At 43.2% G+C, this 16,359-nt stretch overlaps 1 protein-coding gene across 4 annotated transcripts in view; it reads right to left on the bottom strand.

Annotated features, from left to right (window-relative positions):
- Tanc1 (tetratricopeptide repeat, ankyrin repeat and coiled-coil containing 1) overlaps positions 1-9,159 on the bottom strand; it is a 229,185-nt gene extending 220,026 nt beyond the window's left edge. For 3 of the 4 annotated variants that reach the window (XM_042683389.1, XM_042683391.1, XM_042683392.1), the window contains exon 1: positions 9,027-9,159. The gene's annotated coding sequence lies outside the window, so the exon portion shown is untranslated. Of the gene's footprint in view, positions 1-8,013; positions 8,081-9,026 lie in introns of those variants that run through there. The other variant, XM_042683390.1, reaches the window with a different exon arrangement.
- Between the last annotated feature and the right edge of the window lie 7,200 nt (positions 9,160-16,359).

The raw sequence follows: 16,359 nt of genomic DNA, 5'->3' as shown, positions 1-16,359 counted from the left end.
AAGGAAGGAAGGAAGGAAGGAAGGAAGGAAGGAAGGAAGGAAGGGGAAAAGCCAAAGCACTATAATTAATGTAATAATAATGTGTGTGTAAGGAAAGCACTAGGAGGAGTAAATGCTGAAAGAACCACTGAAATGTGGAAGGGGAAAATCAGAAAAATGTCATGAGAAAGCAATATTATAGCTAAAACCCAAAGGATCATGAAAGTTTCAGTACTATGGAGATGCAGGAACCAGGTCACATAGAACCTTATCACCTAGGAGTAAAACAGGGACTATCCACTCCTATCTGTCCTTGTATCAGCAGCAAGTTGCAAAAACAATGACTGACTCTAAGTGGCCATGCAGCCCAACTAGTAAAAACAATAAATGTGTATCCCTGATATACAAATTGTAGACAGTTTGCAAAGAAAATACAGTTTATAAAATACATGTGTATACATTAATATCTAGGTTAGCCTACCTCATGATCCTCCTGTCTTATCTTCCTAAGTGCTGATTTTACAAGTGTGTACCACCAGGCTTGGATTCATTTTGTAAAAAAGATTCAAAACAGTATGTTCAGTTCATTGTTATTAATAACACAAAACCAAAATATGAGAAAATCTTATTTTATCATCATTTTATAAAAAGATTTTTTTAAGCTGGACACCTATAGTTTATGCCTGTAATCTACCTACTTAAAGAGCTGAAATCTGAGGATCAAGGTTCAAAGCCAACCTCAAACAGACAAATCTGAGACTCTATCTCTAACTTCCAAAATGCTAGTAGTAGAGGTGTAACTCAAGTGATAGAGCACCAGCTTCACAAATGAGAACATGAGGACCTGAGTTCAAGACCCAGTACTAGGGGTTAGACACATGGCTGGGGTTCAAGGCATGGCTCAGGTGGTAGAGCACCAGGCAATAAGCATAAGTGTCAGATATCTGGCTAGAGCCCCAGTCTCAGATAAAAACATAAAAGACCCACTACTGGCACATATGCACACATTCACATATTTTCTTGTTCCTGAGACTCTAATTCTGTTTACTCTAATAGGATAGCATTAGCATTATTCTACACTTACTTTGCAAAAATCTTTTTAAGTCACTTGCCCCCTTGTGAGGGTCAGTTTAATTAAAATAGATAGTATGACCCCCAAATCCCTTTAAATGGATAGAGTTCATATTATTGGGAAAGAATAAAAATGAGAATACCACTATCAAGTCTAAGTCATAAAATGTCTCCTCTTTCCCCAGGTGACCTCACAGTGACAGGAGGATATTAAATACATCGGTCAGTACACCTCAGATATATACATGTATACATGCATAGGCATATACATACAAAATTACATATATACAGATATGTATCAAGCATACTTCACTTTGGATCACTGTCTTATTAACATAATAAAAAATTATTTTTTTTTTTAATCAGAGAGATTCTGAATCACATAGTCCTTGGGCTGGTTAAAAAGTTATTCTGAGCCAGATACCAGAGGCTCACACCTGTAATCCTAGCTACAGAGTAGGAGCTACTCCTACTCTGGAGGCTGAGATCTGAGAACTGAGGTGCAAAGCCAGATAAAAGTCCATGAGACTCTTATCTCCAATTAACCCACCCAAAAAGCTGGAAGTAGAGCTGTGGCTCAAGTTAGAGTGCTAGCCTTGAGCAGATAGAGCTCAGGAACAGTGCCAGGCCCTGAGTTCAAGCCCCAGATGGGCACCAAAAAAAAAAGTCATTGTGATCTTAAGCACCTTTGATCTTTGCATTCTATGTAATTTCTCCTCTGCTGACTACCTAATGTTCCCAATATGGCAGGACCCCAAAGGTGTTACACCTGAACATTAATCAAGTCACCCACAACAGGTATTTGTCTTGGCTTAAGATTCACTAAGCCAGGTGCCAGTGGTTCATGCCGTAATCCTAGCTACTCAGGAGGCTGAGATCTGAGGATCACAGTTCAAAGCCAGCCTCGGCAGGAAAGTCTGTGAGACTCTTCTCTCTAATAAACCACCGGAAGTACCGCTGTGGCTCAAGTGGTAGAGCACTCGCTTTGAGCTAAAGATCACAGGGACAGCACCCAGGTCCACAGTTCAAGCTCCACTACCGGAAAAAAAAAAAAAAAATTTCACTCACTAAAATAATGGACACACCCAGAGTACCTTTAAGTACACAGCCAAGATAAACCAAAAACAGAACTGCAGTAGCAAGTAATGTTGTAAGTTATTACAACATTGGAAAGCAATGGCTCCCTCAATGAATTCTGTAACTATGAAAAGCTATGAGTGAATCTTGGCAGGCCAGGCAGACGAATCATCCAGCTGAGGGCAATTCTAACTTCTGAATCCAAAGCAAATAAAACAATTGTTGGGCCAGTTCTGGTGGCTCATGCCTGTAATCCTAGCTACTTAGGAGACTGAGATCTGAGGATCATGGTTTGAAGCCAGTCCAGCCAGGAAGTCCATGAGACTCCAGTTAACCACCAGAAAACTGAAAATGTCACTGTGGCTCAAAGTGGTACAGCACTACCCTTGAGCAAAAAAGTTCAGGGACAGTGCTCAGGCCCTGAGTTCAAGCCCCACAACTAACAAAAAATAAATTAAAAAACAATTGTTGGTTTAAACCACAAGAAGCAAGGAGGGCCATAACATGAAGCACTATTATGGGTAACCATACAGATATGGCTGTCACTATGACTGTAAGACAAAGAGAGAAGAAAGAACTATACTATTTCATTTCCACCAAGTATTTATATTTAACTCACACATCTAGCTCCACATGAACAAGCACTCAATAAACATTAATAATTAATGTTAATAATCTCAAGTAATTAGAGAAAAGCATGACAATGAGAGGAATATAATGAACTACATGGGAATAACGAACAGCTTCAAGTTTTTAGCAGTAACTCAGTACGCCTGTACACAAATGTCTGTGTGTGCTGCAATTCAAAGGCCTACAGAATGTGGACAAGTCTACTTCTCTCAAACTCTCTCAGGGTGTACATCACAAGAACATTAAATATATTTATATATGTTCACATATTTGTATGTCAATATGACCAGCAATACCACTTTTGGAAATATACTTTGTTGGCCAGTTCTTTTTGCTTACCTACATATCTCTCTTCCAAGAATGACAATCTTTTCCTTTGTAAAATGAATACTTCGTCTCCCCACCATCTCCTCTTGTGGGTCTAATGGGAGCTGCCAGTACAACTGTTCTTTGGCTGGCATCAGGCCAATCCAGGTTCTTTCCAAGGTTTTCTCAAATTGGAAGGACAAAAAGACAGTTTCTTAGTGGTATGAGGTTTTGCATCTACCAGGAGCGAAGTACCCCTACATGCTGAACACTGCACTGGGCCCTGGTGATACAACATGAGTAAATGTCATTTGAGCCAAAGGTTCTAAAGATTTCTTTCCAATCAAATATAAATGTCAAAGTGAATGATGAAATATATTATGACATATTCAATAAATATATCAACAGGCCACTGAAACTATGCCAAAGAATTAAGACATGAGATTGAAGAAGCATATCACAGCACTATATACTGTATTCTAAACTGCACAAAGACATTGTATATATACCCCCCCATGTACCATCTTGTTCACATTTTCAAAAATGGCAAGAGAATCTCATGTTTCTTCAAGCAACTGATCACAGGCAAGTGTTTCTTAAAGAATTCCTCACCCCACCCCCAATATTGTCTGTCAAAACCATGTCACCCTAGGTGTGCTGGGTGTGGCCAGGAAGGGGCTGAGTCACTGAGGCTCTAGGATAAATGGCTGAATGTACAGGATTCATATCTATTTACAACTGTGGCTAGAACAGTTCTTTTTAACCAATACATCGTATAAATCTGTGCTTAAATCCAGGAACTTTTTTATATCTCTGCCAATATTTTTCTTGCCCTTGTCATTCTCGACTATGAGATGTTATTTTCCTTGATTACTCACACCTGTGGAAGCCAGTAAAGACAATACCCACCCTAGAATGACAGCCCTCATCAGCAACATAGCAAAACAAAAGCTGGAGAAACCTATTCTCTCTCCACAAAAGGGTCCAGAAAGCCTCATCAAAACCTGTTCCCCAAGTAAACACCTAACAGCCATTCCTCCTCTTTGTAGCACTGATAGTCATTCAACTTCACAAGCAAATAGTGCTTCACATAGCTCTCCTCTTCTCTCATTTCCTAAGGAAATGGCAGAAATTTCAGATGCATCACACTTTCCAGTTAATCATCAGATACTGATAGGAAATCTTCTTCTGAGATTGTTTTGGTTTTTCTGTGTTTGTGTGTGTGTGTGTATGTGAGAGAGAAAGAGAGAGAGAGAGAGAGAGAGAGAGAGAGAGAGAGAGAGAGAGAGAGGGAGAGACGGAGAGAGAGAGAGAGAGACACAGAGAGAGACACAGAGAGAGACACAGAGAGAGAGACGCTACACAGACTTGAGACCAGGACCCCACTCTCACTTGGCTTTTCCACTGGGGCTTGAACTCAGGGGCCTCACGCTCTCAGCTGACTTTTTCCATCCAAGCTGCCACTCTACCACTTGAGCCACGCTTCTACGTCTAGCTTTTTGCTGTTTATTTGAAGACAAAAAGTCTCACAGACTTTTCTGCCCTAGATGGCTATAAACTGTAATCCTTAGATTTTAGCCTCCAGAGTAGCTAGATAACAGGCATAAGCCACTCAACATCCCTTTTGAGGTATTAATCCCACTGCTTAAAATTTTAAGAAGATATTTCTCCAAAAATAAAATTTAAAAGTTAAAGATGGTCCAATTGCAAAAACAGAAAAGAATTTATAGCTTAGCACAGAATTTCATTTTTGAACTTTTTCAATAAAATCCAGGGGACAATGGGTGTGACACTCAGTGGTATTAAATACAATTAACATGATGACATGCGCAAGGCCGTGAGTTCCATCTTTTGCACTGCTTCCACCCCAACCCCCAAAGTAAAGTAATCCAGTGGCTCACACCTGTAGCTACTCAAGAGGATAAGATCTAAGGATCATGGCTCAAAGCCAGCTTAAGCAGGAAAATCCATGGGACTCGTATCTCCAACCATCAAACAAACAAACAAGTAGAACTGTTGCTCAAGAGTAGAGCACCAGGCTCTTGAGGGAAAAGGGCAAGGGACAGCACTTAGGCCCCGAGTTCAAGCCCCAGTACTGGTACACTGGTACACATATATACACATACACATTAGGCCCTGAGTTCAAGCCCCAGTACTGGTACACATGTATATACATACACATATGTGTGTACACACACACACACACACACACACACAAAGACAATCCAGCCCAGCTCCCAAATTGATTGTCCACCTGCACTTTATGCCCCCCAAACCAGAAACCAAGATGTAGTAAACATTTAAAAGACAAAGTAAAAATGGGTCACCTGCCATATACACCTTCTTTCCCATTAAACCAAAAACAGAACGGAAAGATTTAAAGAGTATATTCATCCTGGTTTTGTAATCAGGTTGAGTGATACTAAGATAAAAGGCAAATAACATGTATATTTCTAATTTGTTTTTTTTTAAAGGCAGATTTGACAAGTGATTTTGCTAAGAATGCTGTCTTGGTTATACATCTGGATTATAAACCATATTAGACCTTGAAGCTTACTTAATAAAAAAAAAAAAAAGTTGGAAATAAACAAATGATTAGTTGGAGGTATGTGACTTTCTGGAACTCTCCTAGGGAGAAAGTTTTATTACCATTATTAGTGAACTGTTTTTAATCCTTCACATCAAAGAATCTGTATTAACCCTAGGGTTCTGAAACCAAAATAACCCATAAATGAAAGACTGTGAGAAACCACCACATGTTAAGGGTAGTCTGTCTGTCGGAGTTTGGCCAATTCACAGCTGATCTCCATAAGTAAAGAGATCTTCAAAAGGGAGCAGAGACAGAAGACCTCAGTTCAAATTCAACTTCACCCTTCACAGAAAATGGGGTTGAACCATGTAACGTCCTAGGCCTTGTTTTACTCAGCTGAAATTTCAGGAGTAAAATATGTAAGTTAGCCCTTTATAAACACTCTTCTAACACCACAACACAGGCTCCAAAAGTCCTATCTTTCTCCAACTCTTGGAGAGTCACAGAACTTTAGGATTGCTAGCTAATTCCATTTTAGGGATAATTGTGCAAACCAGCACTGTATGACAAATACTTTCACAAACTTGGGAAGGGGGGGGAGTTTTACCACTGAAATAAGCATGTAAAAGACAGCTCTGAACAAAGCTATTCTAGGGACACAAATCCCCCTTGTATGTACATTGTATATGTATGTATATGTATATGCATATTACTTTGCTTCTATTACTAATTCCTGAAACTTACAAGCCAAAATTTCATCAGAAAAAGGAAAATAAAGCCATTTCTTTAGCTATGAAATCCTACTCGCAACCTACTGGCAATAAAATCCTTATAATTGGGTTAAAACATCTAGTGGAAACATCGACATAACATTAACCTCCAGCTATGTCGACAGTCCTCATTATAATATGGATTACTGCTCTATTAGCCCAGGGACAGTGGTTTAATGTTCTCTGTGAGATAAAGAATCATCAACTCAGAAAAGATGTCTAAAAAGGGACAATTTAATTAAAGCAATTCCATTGTCTCTTTAAAAAGAAAAAGAAAAAACAAAAAAAACTGTGCCCTCAATCACCCAGTATCAAAAACCCACTATGGCATCAAATAAGTTGTGTGTGGTTAAAGAGACAAACTGTTCTTTTGGCCATGATAGGAAGCAGAAAAAGGCTGACTATGAATCAGTTGTTTTAGCTCCATGGTGAACATGAATTATAATAATTTAGACATTCTGGTGGTTAAACGAAGAAAGCAGGAAAACCATTGCTTCCAAGTCCAGCAAAAGTTAAAGTTTGTGACACCAGAACTAAAAGACTGGGTCATGGAACGCGACCTTAAATTTATTTCTGGACTTTCCTGCTTCCACTAAAATGGATGACACAATTTCCCATCCTTTATTGGCAAATCACAGCAGCTTGGAAGGCTGGATGGCACTGGCCTGGCAGGTATCCGGAACAACCCTAGGAGGAAGTCCCGAAAGATGTCAAATAGCAGACTTCCTTTACTCCAACACTTCTCACTGTGAAACTACCAGGATGTATGGATGATGTCGTTTGACTGAAACCCACCAAGGTATACCAGCTGAGGCAAATTCTGCAGACTCCAGCACTAGGGAGGGAAGGTCCGTGTGAGCTCTTGAAGTAGCTGAGATGAGTAAAACATTCACACAAGTACTGCCACAACGAGCACCCCTCAGTCACTCATAAATTCTTTCATTCCCAGCAATGAAGCAGCAGCTGTTAAAATCCAGGCATCTTCCCAGTAGCAGCAGATCTGAAATACCTCTAGGCTGGCCAGAGAAGCTTCCCAACTGCTTTCCCCTCCTTCCCCTCCGCCCCCTGCACCCCACCCCGGTCCCAGGAGTGCCAGCCTGGCAGGGATAGAGATGACCCGGGAAGGAGGGGGGGGGGGAGTAGCGGATCAGCTGAAAGCAGACAGCGAGGCAGGCTCCCTTCCTTCCCACCACAGGGAAACACCACCCCGCGGTGCCAACTGATCGAGTCTCCGCTCTTCTCCCCGCCCCCAATGCATACAAACTTCGGTCGTCTGGCGTGTCTGGCATTTCCAGAGTTCGCGACCTCAGCCCTCCCCAGCCCTTTCCTCCAAGATTTCCTAACGAGGAGCCTCTTTCCTGCGCAGGTCCCACGTGCATCTCGCATTTTAAGAGTCCACCTTGGAAACCCGCCGGGAGGGACGACGCTCCCGCTGGGGTCAAGTTCAAGATGAAGGTGCCCTCCTCATCTCCGGGTGGACTCCAGCAGGGATCCGAGGTAGGAATTCGCGTCCAATCCCTCCCGACCACGAGATCGAGGGGCGGGGGGGGGGGGGGAAGCGGGGTGAGGGGTGAGCCCAGGGGGGCTGCGGGAAAGAACACCACCGGTCGCCATCCCCCGCTCCCTCCGGTTGCGGCGCCGGATCGGTACCTGACCACCGCCGCATTTCCTCCCGGAGCCTCACACAAGAAGTTTGGAGAACGCCGGTCCAGGGACCTTTCTGTTTGCAAACCCGCCACACAATGCCTAGGGCTTCCTTCCCACCCCACCCCACCTCCCGAAACCGTTCCGGAAAGCCGCCACGCCAAAGCCCCGGAGCTCCCCACACCCCCGCCCCCCCCCCCGGCTCTGCGCCCTGCACCCCAAGGTCCTCCAAAAACAAGGCTGCTCCCGGCTACGTCCTCTCAAAGTAACCACTCCGCGCCCACGAATAAGGGGACCCACAATCTGAGCACCACCCTGGTCTTGCCCAGCAGAAGAAATCAAGGTCTGATCCGATCTCAGCCACACCAAGAAAAAAAAAAAAAGAAAAGAAACCAGCGTGCATATGCGGATGGCAGTGCAGCAGGAGGCGAAGCGGGGCGCAGAGCCCGGCCAGACCAGGTACCCCCGGCTGAAGTTCGCTCCTCAACTTCGCGACCCGCGCACCGCCAGCCACCCCCCCCCCCGACCCGGGACACTACGGGGCCCGGCCAGCCTGGCCCCCGCCTCCCTCGCCCAGGCACCCGGCCCGGCCCAGGCACCCGGCACGGCCAAGCCTGGCGGGCCCCCCGTAGAGGCGGGAAGGTGGGCGAGACTGCGCGCCCAGAGAGGGTGGTCCCGAAACTCTAGCACGTCCACATGCCCCAGCTTCCCCGGACCCCGGATCCGCACGGCCGGGCGCAGAGGAAACCGCACCGGGAAGACGCCGGCTCCCCCCAAAGGCGCCGAGCCCGAGGCCCCAGGCGCCCAACATGTCTGTGCCTATCCCCGGAAAGCTCCCGGGTGTGCCCGGCGGAGGAGGGGGCGCTCCGGAAACTTTCCCACACGCCTTCCACTCACCCCCATCACCCTCTCTTCCTCCCCGGGACCCTCTCCGCCGCGCCTCGCCGCACCCCGGGCGCCTAGCCGTGTCCGAGACGCAGGGAGGCCCGTGGCGGCGCCCGGGCAGCCAGCGGAGTTACCTGCCGGGAAAGTTTCCAGCTCTTCCGTGCGGTTCCCCACCCCCAGGGCTGGGCCTTGGGGCACGGCCAGCCGGGCAAATCCACGGCTGCCTCTCCGGCTCCCGAAGCTCGGCTCCCGCAGCTGCCACTGCGAGCGCTGCGCTCCGGCCCGTTCCCCCCCCCCCCCCCCCCAGCCTTGCTCGGCCCACACCGGGGCCTCATTGGCAGCGCGAATCCCCGCCCTTGCGCGTGTTCCCGAAGGCACCTACCTCTCGCGCGCCCGCCCGCCGGCTCGCTCGCTTGCCCGGGCCGCGCCCCCCGCGCCCCCGCGCCCCCGCGCCCCTCCCTGCCCGCAGCGGCCGCGGCTTCGCCGACCCGCCGGGGCGCGACGCGCGAACTTTCCGCGGGGCCCGGGAGCGGGCGCCTTTCCGCCCCCTTCTCTCCTCTCCCCGTGGGATCTCGGCGCGCGGTCCCTGGACGCGGTCCGCTCCCTTGGGACGGTGCCCGGACGCCCCTGTGGGACCAGACCGTGATCATCCTCCCCCCACACCCCCCCCCCCCCAGCCTCTTTAAAATCAATACGGTGATGCGGCCTTCCCTGTTTTCTGCTTTCTGAAAGGAGGACATCTGGGAGCAATTAGCCGAGCTGAAGTTTCCGTGGATGCCTTAGGGTGGCCTGTGTGGCTTTGTTGGATTTTCTTTCCCTCACTTAACTGAACACGCAAACGCACTCACTTTCTGAGGCCAAAATGAGCTAAGGGAGAGGAAGGCAGTGGAAAGCATCTCGCAAGCCTTCATCTTTTTTTTCTTCTTTCTTTCCCCAAAGAAAACTAGGGACGTTCAAGGACCAGGGATTGCCTGGGTGTCCCTGCGACCCCGACCCGGGGGTCCACAGCCTCCCAGAGCTCTCTGGGCTGTGTCCACTGAAAGGCCAGAGTCCTGCTTGGCTGACAGGAGGAGAGAGGTTGGGGGGGGGGAGGGAAGAACAGACAAAGATGCCATTATGATGTTGGCTGGTGGCAGTAAATTAAACCCCCTAGTTCCCTAAATGTTTTGTTATTCCCCAGCAGAGCAAAAGCCAGTGTAGGCAGCTATGTGACCTAAGAATTCGGTCGTCCTGGGCTCTCAGAAACCCCACAGGAGCCAGGTCAACCTGGGAGGCTTGGCCCATTACATCCCTAAAGCCCTTTGGGCTTTGGGTCCAAAAACTGGTCCTTTGGGCCTGTTTTCCTTAAGGAAGGACTAATTAGAACCACCAGCCCGAGTGGTGCAAGGGTCGCCCCATTGGCATGGCTGAGCTGAGAATACAGAAGTTGCTATAAATGGGTTTTATTGGCAACCCCTAACCTTGCTGTGGTAAACCGGCCTTTAAAGACAACTGTGTTTTAAACAAGTTTCCCTATAAAAACTTCAACCTCACGCAGAGCTTCCCAGCATAAAGACACCAGCAGGAATGGCTGTCCATATTTAAAGTACTTGTAAAAAATAAAGGGGGGAACAGGAAGCAAAATACCTCACGATCTCTCTACAATACATACAAGGTGACTGACATGTGCTGGATTTTTCACCCATGGTTTCAAAGGCCTGATTGAGCAGTACAAGTATTGGCAGCCTTGTAGTAACTCCTGAAACAAAGCGAACATGAAGACTTAAAGTACCAAGTTAGTACACTTAGGAAGGCTTTTGCCTTCTTTCTCCACTCTGAAATGTCTCGTTGCTGAACACTACAGTAATGTTTTATTAACTTCTCCTGAAATATGTAAAAGTTATCAAGCTTTCAACAACATATGACAAACTTGGCAGCCAAAACAAAAGACAAACTCCTCTGTAGTCTCCTCTGAAATATTGAGATTGTAAGTACAGTGCTAAGGAAATAAACTAATACAGTATCCTGCTTCTAAACTCTTTCATAATGGGAGAAATGTATGATGGGTGAAATTTGTAATTTGTAGCAAGTTCATCTGTCTTTGACCCTTAGCTGTATTCCAAACTTTAATGAAACTGCTTAATTAGATTGAGCTTTGAAGGCAATGAAATTCGTTCCCCCTCCCCCATCTTTAAGCAGCAAGCACAAAAAGCACATAAAATAAATATGTTAATTTTTGGCATAATCTTTACTTTTGGTTGAAACACTTGTTTTTTTGCAGTTTCAGAAGTCATGGTAACTACATCACTCATTCCTATTAGGAGTGCTTAACATTTTGTTTAGGAAAACAGCTAGCAATCTGAAATTTGTACACAGAAGGGTCCTGTCTCCCCTTCTTCCTGTAGTGTTTATGTAATCCAAACTACATATGTTATTATGCACAATCTGATCTCCAGCTTTAAACACTACCATTACATAAGTATGTTGTACTAAGACCATCAAAGGCGTCTTAAGCTGTGAGTGAAAATGATACATTTTGGAAAAGTCAAGGCCAAAAATTCAGAGTAAAAATTCATTGGTGAAGAATAAAGGGGGCTCTCATGAAGATCAGTTTTAGAGGAGAAAAAAAAAGGAGAAAAAAGAAAAGAAAAGAATTTAAACATTTTGTAAGCATCGAAGTATTAACTGAGAGCGCAGATTTAAAAATTCATTTTAGCATTTTTCAAAAATCTTTTCCCTTTTTAAAGAAAAGATGTCTTTACTTAGTTTTTGGGGGTGATTTTGTATTTTCAGGGAAGGGAGACCAAGAATCACCTTTTGCTTTTTTTTTTGGTGGTTTTGGGGCCTGAACTCTGGGCCTGGGGGCTGTCCCTCAGCTCTTCAGCTCAAGGCTAGCGCTCTACCATTTGAGCCACAGCGCCCACTTCCGGCTTTTTTCTTTTTGCTTATGTGGTGCTGAGGAATCGAACCCAGGGCCTCAGGCATGCAAGGCAAGTGCTTTATCACTGAGCCACCTTCCCAGCCCACCTTTTGCTTTTCATAAGGTATCTTTGCTTATTCCACCCAGCTTGAGAAGCTCATTTGTTGAGTTTCTATTGACGTAAGCTGGCATAAAAAGAGAGTGGGATATATAGATGAATATTTTATGCCACATATACTCCCCAACTATGCATACCATACACGGATTCCATTTTTAAATTTTCTGTCCATTTGCCAGCAATATAGCTTTTCTCTGTGAGGTGAAAGAAAACAGAAAATAATATGCTGGTTATTTTGCTGTACAATTTACAGCCCAGGGCAATAGACTAAAGAAAGCATGAGAAAAAAATTGCCTTGTTAGTGTACTATTTTTCTACTCAGATTCCTAAATACTTAATTTTAAATCAAGCCTAAGTCAGTATCCCAAATACCAGTATGTAATGCATAGTAAAAAGTTAGATGTTTAAATTAGCCTAGTAATTAAATACAAAAACCAAGAGAAGATGAAAAAATAATGAGGCAAGATTGAAAATCTAGACTTGGTAATTCAATATACAAACATTTTTCTCTTTCTTTGGAAGGTATTTTAATGTTTACAGAATTCAAATTCTTCTTTGGTCCATTCATTCTTCCTCTCCCTTCCCTGGAGAAGAAAGGAATTTTTAAAGATACAGGGAATAATAAGATAAATTTGATTCAGTTAGAAATGAGTTTGGAAAAACAATGAAACTATATATCCTTACATAGTCCCTGTATGTGTACTGATACATAGTCATACGTGCATACTAACAGAATGATCAGATGTAGGCTAATGGCAAACATACATTCAGGAATATAAAAAACCATTGCTATGTACCAGAGAGGTAAGGAGCATACAAACTCCTCCATGGATCTAGCACATGGCCTGTCAATATTGTGGTAACACCTGGCCAAGGCAGTGAATTATTTAAACAGATAAGGAATCTACTCAGGGAAGAAAGCAGGAAGATCAATTCAGAGATTCACATTTCTGAATAAGAATATGGGAATACCTATGTTTTGGGAGGATCTGGTTCAAGATTATATGCATTCTAATATTTTCTACTCATTAATATATTTTATTTATGTATTTATTTATAAAGAGGATCTTGCTTTGTAGTCTAGGCTGGCTTTGAACTTGAGGTCCTCCTTCCTTAGCCCCTTCAGTGTTGGGATTACCATCTGACTACTTTAGTTGAATCATCTGGCAATGAAATGGTCTATAGGGGGAAAAATGAATTTCCATTTTTCAATAAAGGTAAGGTAACGCAATCTGATAGTAATCAAATGGAAAAATGTTGAATCTGATTATGGCACCTTAAAAAGAAATAGGCTACTGAATACAAAAGATGTTTTTAATACTCTCCTTTGTGAGAGTGTCATCTACCCCACCCTCCACCCCTGGTCTTTCCAGCAAGATGTCCTAGAAGAGACGCTGAAATTGGAGTCATAACACCTAGGCTCCAGTTCTGCCTTTTGCACTGCTTGTAATTACTGGAATTCATTGAGTCTGTGAGGCCCAGGGTTTGAATATATAAAATAGGGAAGATAGCACAGAATCCCCACCTCACTGGTTTGATGGGAATATCAAATGAGAAACAATGAATAACAATTAATTAGATAATAATCTACAAAATTTAGTTTTTTATTTAACAGACAAATGGGGAACTTTTCCCCCATTACTTGGGAATGCTTTGGTTGGACTAATACCCCAACAGTTTGATCAGAGCAGTCTACAATGTCCACATTTGCACTCTGAGGAAGAATGACTTAAAGATGATTTGATAGTGTATTAAACTCCTACTAAGCTCTCAGAGTCGCATCTGGGGGTAAAGGAACAGTTCTTATCTCAAAATAGTAGCAGGCAGGAGTTACTTACAGCGATATATTTTTCTCCTCTGTTACTATTAAAGAGACAATATTCTATTGTATATATCTGTATCTGTCTACCTCACTTCATGTATAATATCAACATGTGAAACTTCTTCATTGCATAATATATTAATGTAAAGGAAACATTTTCTTTAAAATTCTTGCTAAAATTTTGAAGCATGTATGCATTGCCTAAGGCTAAATAAAGCTATTAACATTTGCAAAAAATTCTTGCTAAAAACTTTAGCAAGTGCAACCTGAATCCTATTTATGTTATTAATTAGTGATAATTTTTTTAATTCTGTGAAATGGCATGGCCAAATGCTGGTGAGATTATCAACTTCAACTCCTGCAAATATTTTTGCAAAATCAAAACCTGCTTATCAAAACTCTTTGCAAGTTGAGCATTAGTGGCTCACACCTGTAATCCTTGTTATTCAAGAGGCTGAGATCTGAGGGTCATGGTTTGAAGCCAGCCAAATCACAGATGCCAATGAGATTCTTCTAGTTAACCCCACTCTCAGAAGTGGAGTTGTAATTCAAGTTGTAGAACACCAGCATTGAGCAAAAAAGTTAAGTGCAAGTGCAAGTTCTGGAGTTCAAGCCCCAGCAATGGTGTGTACATACACACCACATACCAATACACACATACACATACACAAAGTCTGTCTCTTTCTTTCTCTCTCCTCTCTTTCTCTTGGTAGTTACATATTTATTAAAGAAATACAAATTAGAGAATTATAAGTACTTAATACTTGGTTTAAAGGAAGCAGGAAGTGGGGCCAACATAATGCCAGAGTGCCTTCAAAAACAAGGTATCTGCTGGCTCTGGTGGCTCACACCTGTAATCCTAGCTACTCAGGAGGCTGAGATCTGAGGATCACAGTTCAAAGCCAGCCTGGGTATGAAAGCCCATGAGACTCTTATCTCCAATTAACCACTCAACTGTGACTCAAGTGGTAGAGCACTCGCCTTCTGCTGAAGAGCTGAGGGACAGCTCCCAGGCACAGAGTTCAAGCCCCACAATCGACCAAAAAACAAAAAAGAAAAAGGTACCCGAATATTTTTACTTATATGTGAAAGGTAGACCTAAAAGACATATATATTCATGATATGTACATATATATATATTTGTATACATAAATATATATGCATAAACATACAACACAAATCTAACTAAGAGACTACTTAGGAGGAAAAGGAGGAGAGAGAGGAAAAGAAAGTGAACAATTTTGAAATAGACTATATAGGAAACCAGCATGAAGAGCCTCAATAATAAAAGCTGTTGATCAATATAGGGTTTGGGACAAGAAAGAGAAACATGTTCTGTTAGGGGATACCAGTGGGAAGGGATTGGCTAAAAAGGAGAATGAAAGAGAATTAATATGGTGGAAGCAGGTTGTTCACACATATGAAAACAGAACAATGAAACCTGTTGAAATTGTTCTAGGAAGTGGGGAAGGAAAGAAGAAAATGTGCTGGGGGAATGAGATTAGAATACATTGTAAATATGTGTGGAAATGACACAAAATCCCTGTCTGTGTAACTAACTTATGCTAATAAAATACTTAAATAAAACATAAATAAAAATCACTTGGCCAAAATTAAAACTTTGAAGACAACTAGTATTGCTGAGGGTGAAGATTATCAGTTTGATAGATCTGGAAATTTTTGTCTATTAAAAGGCAGTGTAGCTGGGAGCTGGTGGCTCACACCTGTAATCCTACAACTTAAGAGGCTGAGAGTTGAGGATTGTGGTTCAAAGGCAGCCCAGGCAGGAAACTCCGAGAAACTCTTAAATCCAATAAACCTCTCAGAAAAAAGCCGGAAGTTGTTCTGTGGTTCAAGTGGTAGAGCACTAGCCTTGAACACAGAGAGGCTCAAGGACAGTGCCCAGGCCCTGATTTCAAGCCCCAGAACTGGCAAAACAAACCAATAAAACAAAACAAAACAAAAGGCAGTGTAGAATAAGTGGCAATAACTTCCAAGTCCCATTTGTTAGGAAATGGAAAGACTGGGAAAAAATTATATTAAATGAAGTAAGCCAAGCCCAAAGAAACATAGGTCCCATGGTTTCCCTTACTTGCAATATCCAGTATATGCCTGAGTCAAGCAGAAAAGGTCAGATAAGGTGATGTTAGGAAAATGAACCCTAAGATATGTATTTAAATTTTTTTCTTTCATGCATTTGTTTCTAACACATTTATAAGATTATTTCTTTGTTGATTTGTATGTCCCTCCCCCACAGTATAACTCCTGCTTTCACTGTATTTGATGTCGGTATAATTTGTGGAGGGGAAGGGGAAAAACAAGTCGTTTAAATAAGGATACAGGTAGACCCGTTGCAACAATGAGAAGTACAAGTTGTCATGTCGAAAACGAACTTTACAACTTTGGTGTGGGGGGGGGGGGGGAGATTGGGGGGGAGGCTGGGAAGGGATGGGAAGGGGAAACGAAGGAGGAGGCTACAATGCTTGATAAGAAATGTACTCATTATCTTGCTCATGTAATTGTAACCCCTCTGTACAGTATTTTCATAATAAAAAATAAATAAAATTTAAAAAAGTATATAAAACTGAATTTGTGCTTTTAGAAAATATTTTAAAGCTAGTATTAGAA

The sequence above is a fragment of the Dipodomys spectabilis genome, unplaced genomic scaffold, assembly GCF_019054845.1.
Source record: "Dipodomys spectabilis isolate Male_0828 unplaced genomic scaffold, ASM1905484v1 ptg000081l, whole genome shotgun sequence".
Lineage (NCBI taxonomy): Eukaryota > Metazoa > Chordata > Mammalia > Rodentia > Heteromyidae > Dipodomys > Dipodomys spectabilis.
Note: the sequence above shows the minus strand (reverse complement) of the source record. Positions and strands in the feature narration are given on the sequence as shown.